The 19,385-nt window shown below is 42.1% G+C and overlaps 1 protein-coding gene across 4 annotated transcripts in view; it reads right to left on the bottom strand.

Annotated features, from left to right (window-relative positions):
* The window catches only part of LOC138364932 (uncharacterized), a 98,087-nt gene that overhangs the window by 20,266 nt on the left and 58,436 nt on the right, over positions 1–19,385 (bottom strand). The window contains exon 1 of one of the 4 annotated variants that reach the window (XM_069325017.1): positions 4,825–5,986. The exons of 2 other annotated variants lie outside the window; for them this stretch is intronic. The gene's annotated coding sequence lies outside the window, so the exon portion shown is untranslated. Of the gene's footprint in view, positions 1–4,720; positions 5,987–19,385 lie in introns of those variants that run through there. One more of the 4 variants, XM_069325016.1, reaches the window with a different exon arrangement.

The following is a 19,385-nucleotide window of genomic DNA, read 5'->3' on the forward strand; positions in this document are numbered from 1 at the left end:
GGGCCATAGACCGGCTTGGAAAAAAAAGTTTGTAAAACCCAGGGGCCATAGACCGGCTATGAAAGAAAATTTTAGAAAACCCTGGGGCCATAGAACGACTATTTAATCCCCTTGAACGGACCTGTGCATGGACCACTGAGGCATCGAAAAAAAACACGGGCCATAGACCGGCTTGGGAAAAAAAAGTTCGTAAAACCCAGGGGCCATAGACCGGCTATTTAATCCCCTTGAACGGACATGTGCATGGACCACTGAGGCATAAAAAAAAACACGGGCCATAGACCGGCTTGGGAAAAAAAAGTTTGTAAAACCCAGGGGCCATAGACCGGCTTGGGAAAAAAAAGTTCGTAAAACCCAGGGGCCATAGACCGGCTTGGGAAAAAAAAGTTCGTAAAACCCAGGGGCCATAGACCGGCTATGAAAGAAAATTTGAGAAAACCCTGGCGCCAGAGAACGGCTATTTAATCCCCTTGAACGGACCTGTGCATGGACCACTGAGGCATCGAAAAAAAACACGGGCCATAGACCGGCTTGGGAAAAAAAGTTCGTAAAACCCAGGGGCCATAGACCGGCTTGGGAAAAAAAAGTTAGTAAAACCCAGGGGCCATAGACCGGCTATGAAAGAAAATTTGAGAAAACCCTGAGGCCATAGAACGGCTATTTAATCCTATTGGCCGGACCTGTGCATGGACCACTGAGGCCTCGAAAAAAAACACGGGCCATAGACCGGCTTGGGAAAAAAAAGTTCGTAAAACCCAGGGGCCATAGACCGGCTATTTAATCCCCTTGAACGGACATGTGCATGGACCACTGAGGCATCGAAAAAAAACACGGGCCATAGACCGGCTTGGGAAAAAAAAGTTCGAAAAACCCAGGGGCCATAGACCGGCTTGGGAAAAAAAAGTTTGTAAAACCCAGGGGCCATAGACCGGCTATGAAAGAAAATTTTAGAAAACCCTGGAGCCATAGAACGGCTATTTAATCCCCTTGAACGGACCTGTGCATGGACCACTGAGGCATCAAAAAAAACACGGGCCATTGACCGGCTTGGGAAAAAAAAGTTCGTAAAACCCAGGGGCCATAGACCGGCTATTTAATCCCCTTGAACGGACATGTGCATGGACCACTGAGGCATCGAAAAAAAACACGGGCCATAGACCGGCTTGGGAAAAAAAAGTTCGTAAAACCCAGGGGCCATAGACCGGCTTGGGAAAAAAAAGTTCGTAAAACCCAGGGGCCATAGACCGGCTATTTAATCCCCTTGAACGGACATGTGCATGGACCACTGAGGCATCGAAAAAAAACACAGGCCATAGACCGGCTTGGGAAAAAAAAGTTCGTAAAACCCAGGGGCCATAGACCGGCTTGGGAAAAAAAAGTTCGTAAAACCCAGGGGCCATCGACCGGCTATTTAATCCCCTTGAACGGACATGTGCATGGACCACTGAGGCATCGAAAAAAAACACGAGCCATAGACCGGCTTGGGAAAAAAAAGTTCGTAAAACCCAGGGGCCATAGACCGGCTTGGGAAAAAAAAGTTCGTAAAACCCAGGGGCCATAAACCGGCTTGGGAAAAAAAAGTTCGTATAACCCAGGGGCCATAGACCGGCTATGAAAGAAAATTTGAGAAAACCCTGGCGCCATAGAATGGCTATTTAATCCCCTTGAACGGACCTGTGCATGGACCACTGAGGCATCGAAAAAAAACACGGGCAATAGACCGGCTTGGGAAAAAAAAGTTCGTAAAACCCAGGGGCCATAGACCGGCTATTTAATCCCCTTGAACGGACCTGTGCATCGACCACTGAGGCATCGAAAAAAAACACGGGCCATAGACCGGCTTGGGAAAAAAAAGTTCGTAAAACCCAGGGGCCATAGACCGGCTTGGGAAAAAAAAGTTCGTAAAACCCAGAGGCCATAGACCGGCTATTTAATCTCCTTGAACGGACATGTGCATGGACCACTGAGGCATCGAAAAAAAACATGGGCCATAGACCGGCTTGGGAAAAAAAAGTTCGTAAAACCCAGGGGCCATAGACCGGCTTGGGAAAAAAAAGTTCGTAAAACCCAGGGGCCATAAACCGGCTTGGGAAAAAAAAGTTCGTAAAACCCAGGGGCCATAGACCGGCTATGAAGGAAAATTTGAGAAAACCCTGGCGCCATAGAACGGCTATTTAATCCCCTTGAACGGACCTGTGCATGGACCACTGAGGCATCGAAAAAAAACACGGGCCATAGACCGGCTTGGGAAAAAAAAGTTCGTAAAACCCAGGGGCCATAAACCGGCTATTTAATCCCCTTGAACGGACCTGTGCATGGACCACTGAGGCATCGAAAAAAAACACGGGCCATAGACCGGCTTGGGAAAAAAAAGTTCGTAAAACCCAGGGGCCATAGACCAGCTATTTAATCCTCTTGAACGGACATGTGCATGGACCACTGAGGCATAAAAAAAAAACACGGGCCATAGACCGGCTTGGGAAAAAAAAGTTCGTAAAACCCAGGGGCCATAGACCGGCTTGGGAAAAAAAGTTCGTAAAACCCAGGGGCCATAGACCGGATTAAGGCTGCTTGTAGATTAACTCTTTAAAATATTTTAGACAAAATCTGCAGAGTTGATATTGGTCTATAATTGTTGACTTCAGTGAGATTGACACTTTAATGGACTAAGGTTACTCTTGCTTTTTTTTCCCTTAGAATATCAGGAAAGGTTTGGAGTTCAAATGATTTGTTGTAGAGCAATGAAATGGCTGGAGCTAAAAATCTAGAGGTTTCTTAGAAAATTAGGGTTGGTATGTGAACATATGGTATCTGTGCATGGGGTTCATTCAACCACTGCAAATTACCTGATGCTCATCACCACCCAATAAAAATCTGCTATCAGAACAATAAAATTGTCTTCAAACAACACACAGCCTCTCTGTTTAAATCCATGAACATGCTAAATATATACTCGCTCTACACATTCTCTTGTGCTATTTACATGTACAAAACCTTGTTCCTAAATGCTAATCCTGATCTGAAACTCTCAATTGATAGATGTAATAGAACCCACGAGCACCACAACATAAATAAATATATGTTTGATATAAATTGACAGTCATGCTAATATAATTGCCAGTAAGGTTTATGTAATTCACAATCATTTTAATTAATATAATTGCCAGTTTGGATAATATAATTGACAGAGGATTATAGGAATCAGGATAATATTATTGCTAATCAAGCTAATATAACTTTGAATTAGGCTTTTTCACCCACAGTGTTATTGATCGAAGGAACTGACTACCCGCCAATGCCATAACTGCCCAAATGTGCTGAATTTCAAAATATACCTGGAAAAATACAAGGAAAATTGGGGGGGGGGGGGGGGGGCAGGGAACCTTCAACAAGCTGCTAGCTTCCCGTTTTTATCGATGCCACTAGGGTTAGTGGCCCTCAGGTAAATCGGGTAAAATATTATTCCAAGACAATTACTGCATAACTGATAAAGCAACCCATCCTCCGAATTGACAGTACGATTTAATACTAAGTGTAATAAGTACACTTTCGTACTGTCATAACCAGTGCATAATTGTACTTATGGGGATGTTACATTCACCCAACTCCCTCCCCCGATTTAATTCTCCTCGTTTTCTGTTAACACACTCAGAATTTTAGGATGACGTTTTCAATTCCAATTAGCAATACACAAGTTTTAAATATCAGGAATTTCTTTTTCAGGTTTATTAAACAATATAGATTTTATACAAAATTTTAAAATATCCTTAGTTACTTTACAATTTATTGATATATTTTAGTTTTGTTTTATTAGCTTTATAAAACTGTAATATCAATATAGCTATAGGTTAAGTACTAATTGTAATTAAGAAGCAATAAAATTATTATCTTCAAAAACTAAGACGGTTAGGTGAGGGTGTGGTTTTCTATTCAGTTTTTCAGGTAAACTCAAATATTCACAATATATTTGACAGTACGATTTAATACTAAGTGAAAATAAGTACAATTTCTAACTGCTATGAATAGTACATAATTGCACTTATTTGTCTCCTTACATTTACCACCCCATTTTTGGAGGACGGGCTGGATAAAGTTAGGCTAGAGTAATATAAATTTCTGGTAAATTTAGAGTGATGTAAATTTCTAGAGTTATATAAATTTAAATTTCATATTAACTTGACTGACAGTTATAAATGCCAATCTGCCTTCAATAAACTCTTCGGTGAAATATTTATAATCAAGAATATTATTCATAAATATGACTAAACAAAAAATATAAAATAGACATCAGTTTGCATATGAATCTGATGAGAAAATTCCTTGATTAACCTACATTTCCCTATTAATCAAATGGTCTCATCTTAAGTACGTCTCAGACTGTCTTCTTCACCAGCACCAATGCTAAATAATATTACAACAATAATGTCCATAACTTAGCTACAGAGTATATTACATTTTAAATAAATTTTCACAGAGAACAAAAACAGAAAGCTCATTATTATTTACATATAAATATGAAGAAAAACATTTAAAGCTTTGATTTATCTTTGCTAAACTAAAGAGATATTTCTATACTTATAAGCAATTTTGAATTTTCCTATAGTGACAGCTTCTCTAGTTCTTGCTTGGTCATCTAACTTTCATAAAAGAACAATATAATAAAATATCTTGATCTTTACCTTTCATGGTGAAGTGTATTTCTCAAACAAAATAGAATTACCTTTCAAGAACATCCAACTGGCATTGTGATAGCACACTGATAGATTAAAGTTAAGTTAATATACCTGTATGTGCCTCATTATCCTTCAACATTCTCTTAATTACCTTCCACACTCTAAGTGTTTAGCCTATTATCTGCATGTATCATTTTGTGCCTCTTCATATCACTAAGACGACTGAATCTCTTCCCACACTCTGGACACTCGTGAGGCTTGTCACCTGAATGCACTAACATGTGGCTTATTATATTTCCACGTATTCTAAATTTTTTGCCACACTCAGCACATTGAAAAGGTCTCTTATCCACATGCACCATCCTGTGAGTCTTCATATGTCCAAGACGACTGAATCTCTTCCCACACTCTGGACACTCATGAAGTTTGTCACCTGAATGCACTAACATGTGAGTCGTCATATTTCCACGTTGACTGAATCTCTTCCCACACTCTGGACATTCATGAGGTTTGTCACCTGAATGCACTAACATGTGCTTTATTATATTTCCATGTTTTCTAAATTTTTTGCCACACTCAGCACATTGAAAAGGTCTCTCATCCACATGCACCATCCTGTGAGTCTTCATATGTCCAAGACGACTGAATCTCTTCCCACACTCTGGACACTCATGAGATTTGTCACCTGAATGCACTAACATGTGAGTCGTCATACTTCCACGTTGACTGAATCTCTTCCCACACTCTGGACATTCATGAGGTTTGTCACCTGAATGCACTATCATGTGCCTTATTATATTTCCACGTACACTAAATTTTTTGCCACACTCGGCACATTGAAAAGGTCTCTGATCCACATGCACCATCCTGTGAGTCTTCATATTTCCAAGACGATTGAATCTCTTCCCACACTCTGGACACTCGTGAGGTTTGTCACCTGAATGTACTAACACGTGAGTCTTCATATCACTATGACGACTGAATCTCTTCCCACACTCAGGACACTCGTGAGATTTGTCACCTGAATGCACTAACATGTGACGTTTCACATCTCCAGGACGGGTGAATACCTTCGGACACTGTGGACACTGGTGAGTCTTCATCTTCTTTATGACAGGTGCAGTTTGTGTGAAGGTTTTCTTCCCCGGATGGTGGGAGAAGCGTCAAGGCTTGAGTGTTGTTTCTTAGAGTTAGACTTGATGTGAGCACTTGGCGGTCAATGGTGGTGCTTCTTCTTTATGATAGGTACAGTTTGTGTCAAGGTTTTCCCTTAATGCTCGTGCTGAACATCACCGGCGGGTGCTGCTAAAATGGTGGCGGTTGTTTACCCTCTCATCACCTAAGCGTTCCAATGTTTTTGTCTGGTTCCACATATCATTTTTCCCACTTCTTATTTTTGTTTATAACTGATCATTTACAATCGACACTTGTATTTATATTCAAGTTTTTCAATCAAAGAATGTACTTGAAATTGTTTTTTTAAACATAAAGCCACACGATTATACTTTTTGAAGGAAATAGCTCTCCCATAGTGGATGCACTACATACGCAGAGTTGACCAACAGGAGTTTCATATTTTTTATATCATATTTCATATTCATATATCCCAGATCCCTTTCGCAATCCGACCCCTGCAATCTCAACACCATCTAGCTCGTATCTTGTAACTCTATCATCATTACCTAGCCTCAGAACTTTACATTTATCAGCATTAAACTGCATTTGCCAATCATTTGACCATTTCAAAACCCTATCTAGATCAACTTGAAGTGATAGTGAGTCCTCCTCCGAATTAATTTCCCTACCGATTTTCGTATCATCAACAAATTTGCAAATGTTGCTACTCAAACCTGAATCTAAATCATTTATATATATTATAAACAACAGAGGTCCCAGGACAGAGCCCTGAGGTACTCCACTAACAACATTATCCCACTCTGACTTAACCCCATTTATACTAACTCTCTGTTTCGTTTGGAATAGCCATTCCCTAATCCAAGTTAATATAGCACCCCCAATACCATGAGCTTCTATTTTTTTAATTAGTCTTTCATGTGGCACTGTATCAAAAGCTTTGCTAAAGTCAAGGTACACAACATCACAATCCTTACCACTATCAACTGCCTCAACTATGCTGGAATAAAAAGTTAGCAAATTTGTTAAACATGAACGGCCATTTGTAAAACCATGTTGCGACTCATTTATTAATTTATGTTTTTCAAGATGGAGACGAATTGTATTTGCAATTATTGATTCAAGTAACTTTCCCACAATAGACGTTAGGCTAATTGGCCGATAGTTTGACACAAGTGATCTATCTCCTTTCATAAAAATAGGTACCACATTAGCAACCTTCCATGACTCTGGCACTCTGCCTGACTCTATTGATTTATTAAATATGGTAGACAGTGGCTCGGAAAGCTCCTCTTTGCATTCTTTAAGCACCCTGGCAAACACTTCATCCGGCCCTGGGGATTTGTTTGGTTGTAGTTTTTCTAATTGTTTAATTACATCCTCCCTGGTAACTGCTAAAGTAGTGAACCTGTCCTCATCCCCACCCACATAGACTTGTTCGGCTGAAGGCATATTGTTAAGTTCTTCTTTAGTAAATACAGATATAAAATATTTGTTAAAAATACTACTCATCTCCTTGTCATTATCCGTTATTTGTATTGTCTCAGATTTTAATGGACCTATCCTTTCCCTAGTCTTAGTTCAATATAACTGAAAAAAACCTTTAGGATTTGACTTTGCTTGCTCTGCTATGCGAACTTCATAGTTTATTTTTGCTTTCCTAATCTCTTTTTTAACATTTCTAACCAGTTGTATGAATTCCTGTTCTAACCTGACTTCCCCATTCTTAATCCTTTTGTACCAAGCTCTCTTTTTACCTATAAGGTTCTTTAAATTATTTGTTATCCACTTTGGGTCATTAGTATTCGACCTATTCAATTTGTATGGTATACTACGTTCCTGTGCTTTGTTTAGAATATTCTTAAATAAGTTATATATTAAATCCACATCGAAATCCCCTTTTACGTCACCTATCGCTGGGTTCATGTCTCGCTCTAAGACCGGCCCACACCCCATACCTAAGAGTTTCCAATCTATTTGACCCAAAAAATTTCTTAGGCTATTAAAATCAGCTTTTCGAAAATCTGGCACTTCAACAGAATTTTCTCCTACAGGTCTATTCCATTCTATGCTAAATCTGATTACTTTATGATCACTGTTCCCTAGCTCACTCCCTATTTCGATGTCATTAATTTGTGTTTCCCTGTTAGTTAACACTAAATCTAAAATATTATTTTCCCGCGTTGGTTCCTTAATGTGTTGCGTAAGAAAGCAATCGTCAATTAATTCTAGAAAATCTTCTGCTTCACTATTCCCTGTTTTGTTCACCCAGTTTATTCCACTAAAATTAAAGTCACCCATGACATAAATACTGTTAGATCTAGATTCTCTAGATATTTCATTCCATAGATGCTTTGCTTCCATTCTGTCTAAATTTGGTGGCCTATATATAACTTCTATTATAATATTATTTGCTTTTTCGTTTAATTCTATCCAAATAGTTTCTGTGTGTGGCTCAGTTTTGATTCCCTCTTTGAGACTACATTTCAAATTGTCCCTAACATATATGGCTACTCCCCCTCCTCGTCTAATATATCTATCTGTGTGAAATAGTTTCAATCCATTTATCTGATATTCAGCTAATAGTTCTCTATTTAATACGTTCATCCACGTTTCGGTAAGTGAAATAATATCTATTTTTTCTGTGCAGACAAGAGCATTTAATTCATTAATTTTATTTACAATACAATACAATACAATTTTATTTAGGTAAGGTACATACATACAATAAATATTTACAGGGATTGTTTGACTTATAGGTAGAGCTAGTACATACAATGCCTAAAGCCACTATTACGCAAAGCGTTTCGGGCATTTCTTAGACTTCTACTGTTAGTGTAATATATCCTAAGTGAATTGTTATTTTGAGGCCCTTTTCTTTCCCTGATCATTTTGCCAATTCTTTTCTCCCACGAACACATACTTTTATTACCTCCTTCCTCCAAATCAATTCCCATACCACTATCTACTAACAGTTTAAACCCAAACAAACACCTCTAACCACTGGTTCCAACGAGTTCGCAACAGCAACAACCCCAGCCCTCGATAGATGCACCCCATCACGAGCATACATTTCATTTCTTCCATAGAACCGTTCCCAGTTGTCTATGAAAGATATTGCATTTGATTTGCAATATCTTTCCAGCCGGCAATTGACACCAAGCGCCCTCGACATCCATTCATTTCCCACTCCCTTTCTTGGAAGAATGCCACATATGATCGGGATTCCGCCCTTGCTCCTAACTAATTCAATGGCTGTCCTAAATCTCTGTATTAGTTCCTCACTCCTAACTCGCCCAACATCATTACCCCCTGCACTAATACAAATAATGGGTTTGTTCCCATTTCCCTTCATAATATCATTCATGTTTTCAACAATATCACCAATTCCAGCTCCAGGATAGCAAACCCTTAATCTTTTCCCTCTATCTCTGGCACAAAACGTTCTGTCTAAATACCTCACCTGGGAATCTCCCACAACCAAAATTCGCTTCGGTACCGCCCTAACTTTCTGAGCAGCCTGAGGGGCCTGCGCTCCGCCGTTCCTCGCTGCAGGCGCACTACAGCATTCGTCCTCCAACACGGCAAATGAATTTGCCGTCCTTAGGGCGTCTGTAGGCGGCCTTGTCAAGGTCTTCTTAAGACCCCTGTCTTTCACTACTCTCCACGATGAGGTCTCGTCAACACTGGTCTCCTTCTTTTCCTCTCGAAGTCTCAGCCGTCGTACCTCCTCCCGCAGGGAATCCATCTCTGCTCTCAGAGCTCCAACCAAACTCACCAAATCATTAACTAATCCTTCCATTATTGCAATAATAATGTTACTCCAGAGCTCCAGCTAACACAACCTCTCACTGTGACAGCACCTGACTTCAACACCGAGTTGCCTATAAGTCACAAACTATAAATGTGATGAGGACCCTAGGAGTCCCTTAAAGTGTTAAATCATTGAGGAGATTCCAACGATCAACGTGGAGCAGGACCAGGTGAGACTAGTCTAAGAAGAGACCCTCAAGGACTCTAACTCGACCTTGTTCCCAGGCCCTGTACGGTTGCTCTCGTATTTTCTATTTTGCAAATTCCGACAGCTTCGTGAAGCGTCTGCCACATGTACATTGGCGACGTACATATTGCAGGCGTGAAAGCAAAAAAAGAAACACCCCACATCTGGCGCCCAACGTGATTGGCTTAGTTGGAACCTATGAGCTAGGTTGTACAATAAAATTTCGCACTTAAATTTTCCCTGAAAATTGAAAAGTGACGAGCAGTATTCAGAGGATGTTTAACACCCTGTTAGGTACACACACCACCAGTATTTCTGAGTGTGTAGAGTACAAACAGCACTACCTGCATCTTCACCTGGCCTTGACCGCTCGTAGACCTGACGACTACGACACTCTTACTGAGCAAGAGTGTAAGAAACGAGTGGAGCAGCACATGAGGGCCGTGTAAGAGGTGATGCTACAAGCACACATGCAGAGTAGTACTGAGGTGGCGTGCACGAGTCTCATCACACTGGATGAGGCTATCGGGGGGAGAGACTCCTGTGAGAGATAACACAGTGGTAGAGACCCCTGTGGGTGACGTCACCGAGAATGATGTCACCAGAATCACGCGCGCTGCGGAAGAAAACGGAGTCACGCGGGAATCTAGCCCTTTAAATACTCCGTTGGGGGGATTCTATGGGGAAGAATCTCGGCCCAAAAGGTCCTTGTGGACGACACCAACCCAAAGAGTAGGTATTACAGGCTCGCTAATATTCACCTTAGAGGAATACCGTAACCAAGTTAGGGAGTTGGGATTCGAAGGGAATAAAGTAGCAGAGCAAGCTATGAAACTCTGGACTGATCAGCAGGACAGAGAAAGCAAACTGTGGACTGATCAGTAGGAGATAGAAAACAAACGCTGGACTGATCAGCAGAACCGAGAAAGTACTGAACGCATAGCTGGCATGCAGTTGCAAGCAGGGCAGGATGACCAGACAAGTGGTCGTTCAACAGAGACTAACGTTAAACAAGGTAAGACTGTCAAACTACCTAACTTTGATGAGAGGGACGACTCGATGGATGCATACATCAAGCGTTTCGAAGGTCACGCCGCTGATTGCGGGTGGGAAAGATCAAAGTGGGCACTCGCTCTTAGTGCATTGTTAAAGGGTAGGGCACTAACTACCACAGTCTGGGTCCGCACCAGCGCGGAGACTACGAGGCATTGACAACAGCGCTGCTGAACGGTTTTGGCATTACTGCAGACCGGATGCTAGAGAATTTCCGTAGGGCTCAATTGCAAAAAGGAGAGACATATGTATTAATGTTACAGCGGTTAGAATCGAGTCTAAACCGTTACTGTGAACTCATGGAGACTGCTCCTGGGAGCATGGAGTTCTATCAACTGATGATTCGTGAACAGTTCTTAGAAGCATGCGAATCGTCTTTGCGTGTCAAGCTCAAAGAACAAGATATTGTGTCAAATCTGTCTATGGCCAAACAAGCTGATCTGTGGGCTAGGGCCAGGAGACAGGTGAAAGGGGTGAAGCCGCACGAGAAGCATCATGCTACTGGTATTGGCGAGTAAGCTAAGCCTAAGACTGGTGTGTCGGTGGAGCAGGGAAACTCCTCCAACAAGCATGTGCACAAATGCTACACCTGTGGTAAGCCAGGTCATCATGCAGCTGATTGCAAGGTAAAACCGGAATCAGGTTACATAGCAGGTGTGAGCTCAAGTGGTAAGAATCATCCCAACGTCGGAAAGGATCCACTAGCATGGACCCTTGAGGAACTAGACGGAAATGTTAACGGAAAATCGGCGAAAATTTTCCTTGACAAAGGAGCCACTACCCACATGGCGAGAAAAAGCCTAGTACAGCCAGGGTCTGAGACAGGTAGACATATCTATGTCAGATTCCCAAATGGCTATACTAAAGAGATGGTGGAGGTGTTTGTGCGGGTCGACACACCTTACATCAAAAGTAAAATCCGCGCCGTTCAACAGGAACGTGCTGTTTATGGACTTTTATTGGGAAATGTTCCAGGAGTCTCTGATTGCCCAAGTCCGCCCTGAAAGAAAACGGAAGAGAGTAAGGCGTGCAGCCGCCCTCAGTCAGCTGATGCCAAGGACGACTCGCCCGGGGATGACGTCACAGGGAGTGACCACACCCCCACCCAGCTGAAGAATGAGGGAGAGAAAGTAAAAGAACACATGCTCAAACGCTACGAGGACCCTCCTGCAGATGGATCCAACAAGCAAAAGAAGCATGTAAGACGTAAGAACAGAAGAGGACCGCGGGGCTCGACATCGACAGGGCCGATCGACCACCCTCTGCTCTCAGCAACGATCGCCGATGTCTCAGTGATAACCGCAGACGAGGGGGTAGGTCAGCCAGGTCTCTTCAATCAACATCAGCAGGAGACACACCGAGATGTTAAGGTTGATGATCAGCTGTCTGAAGATCAAGTCGACCAGGTTACTCGACTGGTAGCAGAGTACAAGGAGGTACTCGCTGACGTCACTAAAGTAGCAAAGGTAGAGGGTTACCGTATACCTTTGCTAGAGCAGCAAGCGGTACGAACAAAACCATATCCTGTTCCTCATCACCTTGTACCACAGGTGAGAGAAGAACTGGCATCTATGATTAATGCGGGAGTAATAGAGAAGTCGACCTCACCGTACTCAAGCCCGATGGTGTTAGTGAAGAAGCCTGGGGGAGGTGTGCGCATCTGCCTCGACTTCAGGAAGTTGAACTCCATCATAGATGCTGAACCAATGTTCAATCAAAATGAGATCTTCTCGAGGTTAGCTTCCAGTTGCTATTCCTCCAAGCTTGATCTGACAAAAGGATTTTGGCAGATTCCATTAGATGAAGACAGTAAGCGCTGCACTGCCTTCATGACAAGCGAAGGTCTCTTCCAGTTCACAGTTCTTCCGTTTGGACTGGTGAACGCCCCGGCCGTGTTCAACAGAACTATGCGCAAGGTCTTGGGGGGAATTACTGGAGTAGAAGTGTTCGTGGACGATGTGCTCATCCACTCTGCTACGTGGGAAGAACATCTGACCTTGCTAAGGCAGGTGTTCGCAAGACTACAAGAAGTAGGAATGGTTGCTAAACCCACTAAGTGTGAGTTGGGGTGCAAGGAGGTCAGGTACCTTGGTCACGTGATAGGGGGAGGGTTCACCAGGCCGCTGCCTGAGAAGATCACCAAGATCAGTGACGCCGCTCCACCTGCCACCAAGACGCAAGTTAAGTCATTCCTGGGACTTGCAGGGTACTACAGAACTTTCATTCCCAATTTCACTTCCATAGCAACTCTGCTAACTAATCTCACCAAGAAGAAAGCACCTGTTAGAGTACGTTGGACAGAAATGGAGAACTCAGCATTCTCGACGCTCAAGAAGAAGCTGACTGAAGCACCCATCCTTAGACTACCAGATTCTACCAGGAAGTACATCCTTCGGACAGATGCCTCAAATACAGGTATTGGTGCTGTACTCATGCAAGAGTACGACGGTGAAATCTGGCCAGTTGCGTACTCCAGTCGTAAATTAAGTGATGCTGAGCAGAAGTACTCCACTGTAGAAAAGGAACTCCTTGCTGCTGTCGTGGGAGTAAGGAAATTCTACCAGTATCTGTTTACTAGTTGTGTTTTTACGAGGGTTGAGCTTTGCTCTTTCGGCCCGCCTCTCAACTGTCAATCAACTGTTTACTAACTATTTTTTTTTCCACACCACACACACACACACACCCCAGGAAGCAACCCGTGACAGCTGACTAACTCCCAGGTACCTATTTACTGCTAGGTAACAGGGGCATTCAGGGTGAAAGAAACTTTGCCCATTTGTTTCTGCCTCGTGCGGGAATCGAACCCGCGCCACAGAATTACGAATCCGCGCTATCCACCAGGCTACGAGGCCCTCTCTATGGTTAGCGTTTCACGTTTCAAGTAGATCACCAACCCCTCAGCCACATTGGTACGCTTAAAAACGCAAACCCTAGAATAATGCGCTGGGTGTTGTTCCTTCAACAGTTCACATTCCGCGTGGTTTACATAAAGGGAGCCGACAACGTTGGTGCTGACTGGTTGAGTAGGTCAGGGGTGATTAACGAGACATCGAATGAGGGAGACATGAGCGAGGAAATGCCACGCGAATCACCGGACACTGGTTCCCAGTGTGTCTCTGATGTTTCAGGCATGACACAGGTGGAGAGAGGCAGTGGACAGACTAGCGCCACTCAGGGTTTCGAGGCGTTGAGCCGACCCAGAGCTGCAGCTCCTTCAGACCACAGTACCTGCTCAAGACCTGACAAGATAGCCACATGTGACCCGGTGACTGAAGAAATTCCTCACTTACCAGAAGAGAATAGTCTAGACGAGGACCTGCCTCGCCTAGCTGTATAGAAGACGGGGGTCTGCTAGACCCAGCCGCGCTACGTGCACTCAGCACTGTGCACGTGCGTCAGTGGTGTGAGGTCTGAACGAGCGCCACTATGTGGGCTCGATCTTTGTTGGGGGGGTGTTGTGAGAGAGTGTCTCTCAAGATTCTCCCACAGCTGATTGGAATGGCTCATTGCTGTGCTCAGTGCACCGATCTTGTGCACAAGGTCCTATTTCTGTTAACCCTGGATAGTGACCTGGCATGTTGGGTATCTCCAGAATGCCCACGTAACCAGGAACACTTTCATAATATGGAGGCCGCCGTATGTCCAGGCAGGAAGTAGATACAGGGAGTTAAGCATACTGGCCACCAAAGGGTCAGTGAGTACATGGCTGGTGCCCGCGTGAGAGCAGAGGGAAGACGCCAGCAGCGTCTGACCTCTGGGGTCAACCGGCGCGATGGACAATAACAGCTATGATGTGTTCGTGACGTGTTCATGACGTCACTCTTGCTACTGCTCATCGAACGAGCTAATATGATTGGTTCCCGCTCATTTGCTGCAATGTCATTGGTCAAAATGTAATCCCCTTGTGTGTGCCACAGGAGTGTGCCACAAGACTCCCTGAGCTTCAGGCATTCTTGTGAGGGATCTCTAGCAAAGTGGACGTGTTCTGTTCTACCGGCCAATAGACTGAACACCGTCTATTCCTCACCGTCAAGTTAACTCAGCATCTGAAGATTATACGACACACCCGCCCAGAATCACGGGTTGTGAATATAGTATTCAGAAGCCTAAAGTGACAAATCTCCAATGCGAAACAAACTGGTATCAGGTAACCCCTGGTGACAAAGATCGTTGTGAGTGACTTAGAGTGAACTAAGGCAGTGCCGCCGCCTAAGTAACCTGTGTGTGACTTTACCACAAGTGTACCTGCATGGCACCACAGCCGCCACTCGTCCTGAGCGTGCACCTCAGTACCCAGTACCCCAGTACCTCTGTACTTCTGTGCCTCGAGCGCCCGCCGCCGCCCTCACACTACTACGTGACGTCACCACCTTGCTCATCGCCAGTGCCAGTGGGTGCGCGCGTGTCTGTCTGTTAAGCATACAGCCCGGCCTACTGCAAGTACCCTCCGTGTCTACGAGCGAAACCAGCTGTCAGGCCGCCTACGAGTGCTTGTATAAATGTGCCTGAGTGAGTGAGTTAGTAAGGAAAAGATACTTATCTGTAAGTACAAGATCTTGTCATTATTTTATTGTGTCTGTGTTGATCTGAGGTATCAACCACAGTTCTCACCTTCCCATACCTGTCACAGGTCATAGGTGAATCGACGGTGAATGCGTGTTTATCTGTGTGGTATCACTGCATTTCACTAGTCTGTGAATGTGAGCTTCACATACACCACACATTTAGTTATTGTGTGATAATATTATTGTGCATGTTATTGACAATCCCATTGACAGTGTAGTTGTTGATTTATTGCATATCATCATTACCGAGTATCCGGTTGGAACTCTTGTGATCCCTTTGCATACCGGCAGTTAGGTTACCGTGTTAATGATTGGCTGTCAACTGTGTTAAGTTAGGTGTTTCTCCACGAGTGAATACGAGTCGTTTAGCCAGACGTCAAGAGTCTCGCTAATATAACCATAGCTTTGCTGACGCCAATCTAAAGTAAATCAAGCACCCTGTGTATTAGTGGTTAAGTTAGTAAATAAACTACTGTTAAGCTTTATGCGGTGTTTCCGTTGAATCACTTCTGAATACTGCAAATATTACACAAGCCTTCAGCTCTAAGTGTCTTCAACACCGAGTTGCCTATAAGTCACAAACTATAAATGTGATGAGGACCCTAGGAGTCCCTTAAAGTGTTAAATCATTGAGGAGATTCCAACGATCAACGTGGAGCAGGACCAGCCCAGCAAACATTTTCATGTTTTTAAAACATCCTAAAAACGACATTTCATTGTTTTCAGCACGTTTATAATTACGTTTAGAAAAGGTTTATTGAGAACGTTTATATACAACCTTAGAACGTAAATAATTAACATTTCTAAAAACTTTTTTATGATCTTTTAATTACCTACATTAAAACGTTTAGGGTAAATTAGGGTATAATAATTTTGTAATTCATATCTGAAATAGAAAGGGAGAGAAAGAAAGAAGACATATCTGAGATAGAAATGGACATCCTATATATGTATGTGTAAATTACAAATAAATAGGGTACAAAAAGAGAATTAAAATATTATATTTATTTAATTAAGAATGAGTAATACAACAAAATATATGTAATAGCTCGAAATATATAGACTATATCTATAACAGAATATAAAAGTAAAAATTTAAAAATCTATATATGCAATATGTGAACACAATAGATTTTGTGATCAAGCAGCCTGTGATTCATGTCATGCTGATATCAGTCTGACGTTATAAGCAGTTATTGTTACTTAAAACTAAAACAAGTAAAATTTTCCGAGTATACATATAACACTATAGTTTTTCTATGACTAATAATAAAAATCTATTAATCAAAAGTTTAGGACTAATTAACTAAAAATAAAAATCTACAAGTGAATGTAAACACAGTCAAGTATAATATTCATGTAGAAAGAGAAAGAAAAAGAGAGAGAAGGAAAGAAAGAGAAAGAAAGAAAGGGAGAAAGAGAAAGAAAAGAAAAAACAGTCATGTATAATATTCATATTAGCACCATGCAATATAACTTAGATTAAGTAAAAAATCTCAGACATTTTTAAATCAAATGAAATATGAGAGCCAGAGAGAGAGACCCAGAGCCAGAGAGAGAGAGCGAGAGCCAGAGAGAGAGCGCCACAGAGCCAGAGAAATAGAGAGCCAGAGAGAGAGAGAGAGCCAGAGAGAGAGAGAGCCAGAGAGAGAGAGAGAGCCAGAGAGTGAGAGAGAGAGAGAGCCAGAGAGAGAGAGAGAGAGAGAGAGAGAGAGAGAGAGAGAGCCAGAGAGAGTGAGAGCGAGAGCCAGAGAGAGCGAAAGAGCCAGAGAGAGCGAGAGAGCCAGAGAGAGCGAGAGAGCCAGAGAGAGAGAGAGACAGAGAGACAGAGAGACAGAGCCAGAGAGAGAGAGCCAGAGAGAGAGAGAGAGAGCCAGAGAGAGCGAGAGAGCCAGAGAGAGAGAGAGAGAGAGAGAGAGAGAGAGAGAGAGAGAGAGAGAGAGAGAGAGAGAGAGAGAGAGAGACAGAGAGACAGAGAGAAAGAGAGCCAGAGAGAGAGAGAGAGAGCCAGAGAGAGAGAGAGAGAGAGAGACAGAGTGAGAGAGAGAGAGCCCGAGCCAGAGCCAGAGAGAGAGAGAGAGATCCAGAGAGAGAGAGAGAGAGCCAGAGAGAGAGAGAGCCAGAGAGAGAGAGAGCCAGAGAGAGAGAGAGAGAGAGAGCCAGAGAGAGAGAGAGACAGAGAGAGAGAGAGAGCCAGAGAGAGAGCCAGAGAGAGAGAGAGAGAGAGCCAGAGAAAGAGAGAGAGAGAGAGAGCCAGAGAAAGAGAGAGAGCAAGAGAGCCAGAGAGAGAGAGCGAGAGAGAGCGAGCGAGAGAGAGAGAGAGAGAGAGAGAGAGAGAGCAAGAGAGCCAGAGAGAGAGAGAGACAGACAGACAGAGACAGAAAGACACACACACAACAAAAGAGGAGACAGAACAAAATTAAGGCAAGGAGAGAGAAGACAGAACAGAAGCAACAGAGAGAGGAGAGAAATGAGAAATCATTGAAGAGAAGGGGAAGAGAAACACAAGATAAGAAAAAGATACAAGAAAAATATACAAGATAAAAATGACATAAATGAATACCACAAATATAAAAAGTAAAGGAAGAGAGAAGCTAGAAGAGACAGGAAACGAGAGGTGTTAGAAGAGAGGAGGAAAGGAGAGATTAAAAGACAAGAAAAACAGGAGAGAAACGTAAAAGAAATAAAAAAAAGGGACATTTGTGAGGAGAGAAAATAAAGATACCAGAGAAGACCATATATCAAGAGTGTGAGGATAAACACTTATATATTTTCTTAGTAGACATCCTCTGGCTCTTGTTGCCCCTCTTGTATACGAATTGTACTTGCAAGTTTTCCCTGAAAAGATATTAACAAAATTAATATTTAATTATTTATTTATATAAATTACACACACAAACTTTATATATATATATATATATATATATATATATATATATATATATATATATATATATATATATATATATATATATATATATATATATATATATATATATATATATATATATAGACCAGAGACCAATTATATATATATATATATATATATATATATATATATATATATATATATATATATATATATATATATAGTTTCGTAAACCTCACCCTGTAAACATTCATGTTTCTACATGTTAAACAAGCTACGAGGATGAGGGAAGGGGATGTTCCCTCCATGCTGGATATTATATTTACCAGGAAAGAGAAAGATATATTTATCATTCAGTACCTCCCTTTTCCTCCTTTCAGTACCTCCCTCCTTTTACCCAAGTGACATGGTCAGTTGGGTAAAAGTGACCATGTCTTTTTGGGAATAAAGTATGCAATGCATTATAATCTGGAAGAAAATGAGCTTGAAGCAGTTGAAAAACATGACTTGTGGAGAGGTCATTATGGGGAACTCAGATATTTCCTTAAGGAATTTGACAAACACTTGCTGTTAGGACATGAAGTAAATGAGATGTATGTCAAGTTTTGTGAAATATATGATATAGCACAACAAAATTTATACTAAAGCAGAGATGCAGAACTAGGAAAAGGGGAAAAATTGCCCAAACATACAAGCAATACAAAGATGCGAGAAACAACAATAGCAGTAAGGAGAGGGGCAGAAAGACTGACTTTCGGTCATATTCAACAACACAAATATACATACACACACACACATTATTGGAAAAAATTGGAATTGGAATATTGGAAAAAATAATTAAAACTAAATGGGTAGAACACCTGGAGAGAAATGATATAATTTCAGACAGACAGTATGGTTTTCGATTTGGAAGATCCTGTGTATCGAATTTACTCAGTTTCTATGATCGAGCAACAGATATATTACAGGAAAGAGATGGTTGGGTTGACTGCATCTATCTGGACCTAAAAAAGGCATTCGACAGAGTTCCACATAGAGAGGTTGTTCTGGAAACTGGAAAATATTGGAGGGGTGACAGGTAAGCTTCTAAC

Source organism: Procambarus clarkii, chromosome 15 (assembly GCF_040958095.1).
Source record: "Procambarus clarkii isolate CNS0578487 chromosome 15, FALCON_Pclarkii_2.0, whole genome shotgun sequence".
NCBI classification, from domain to species: Eukaryota; Metazoa; Arthropoda; class Malacostraca; order Decapoda; family Cambaridae; genus Procambarus; species Procambarus clarkii.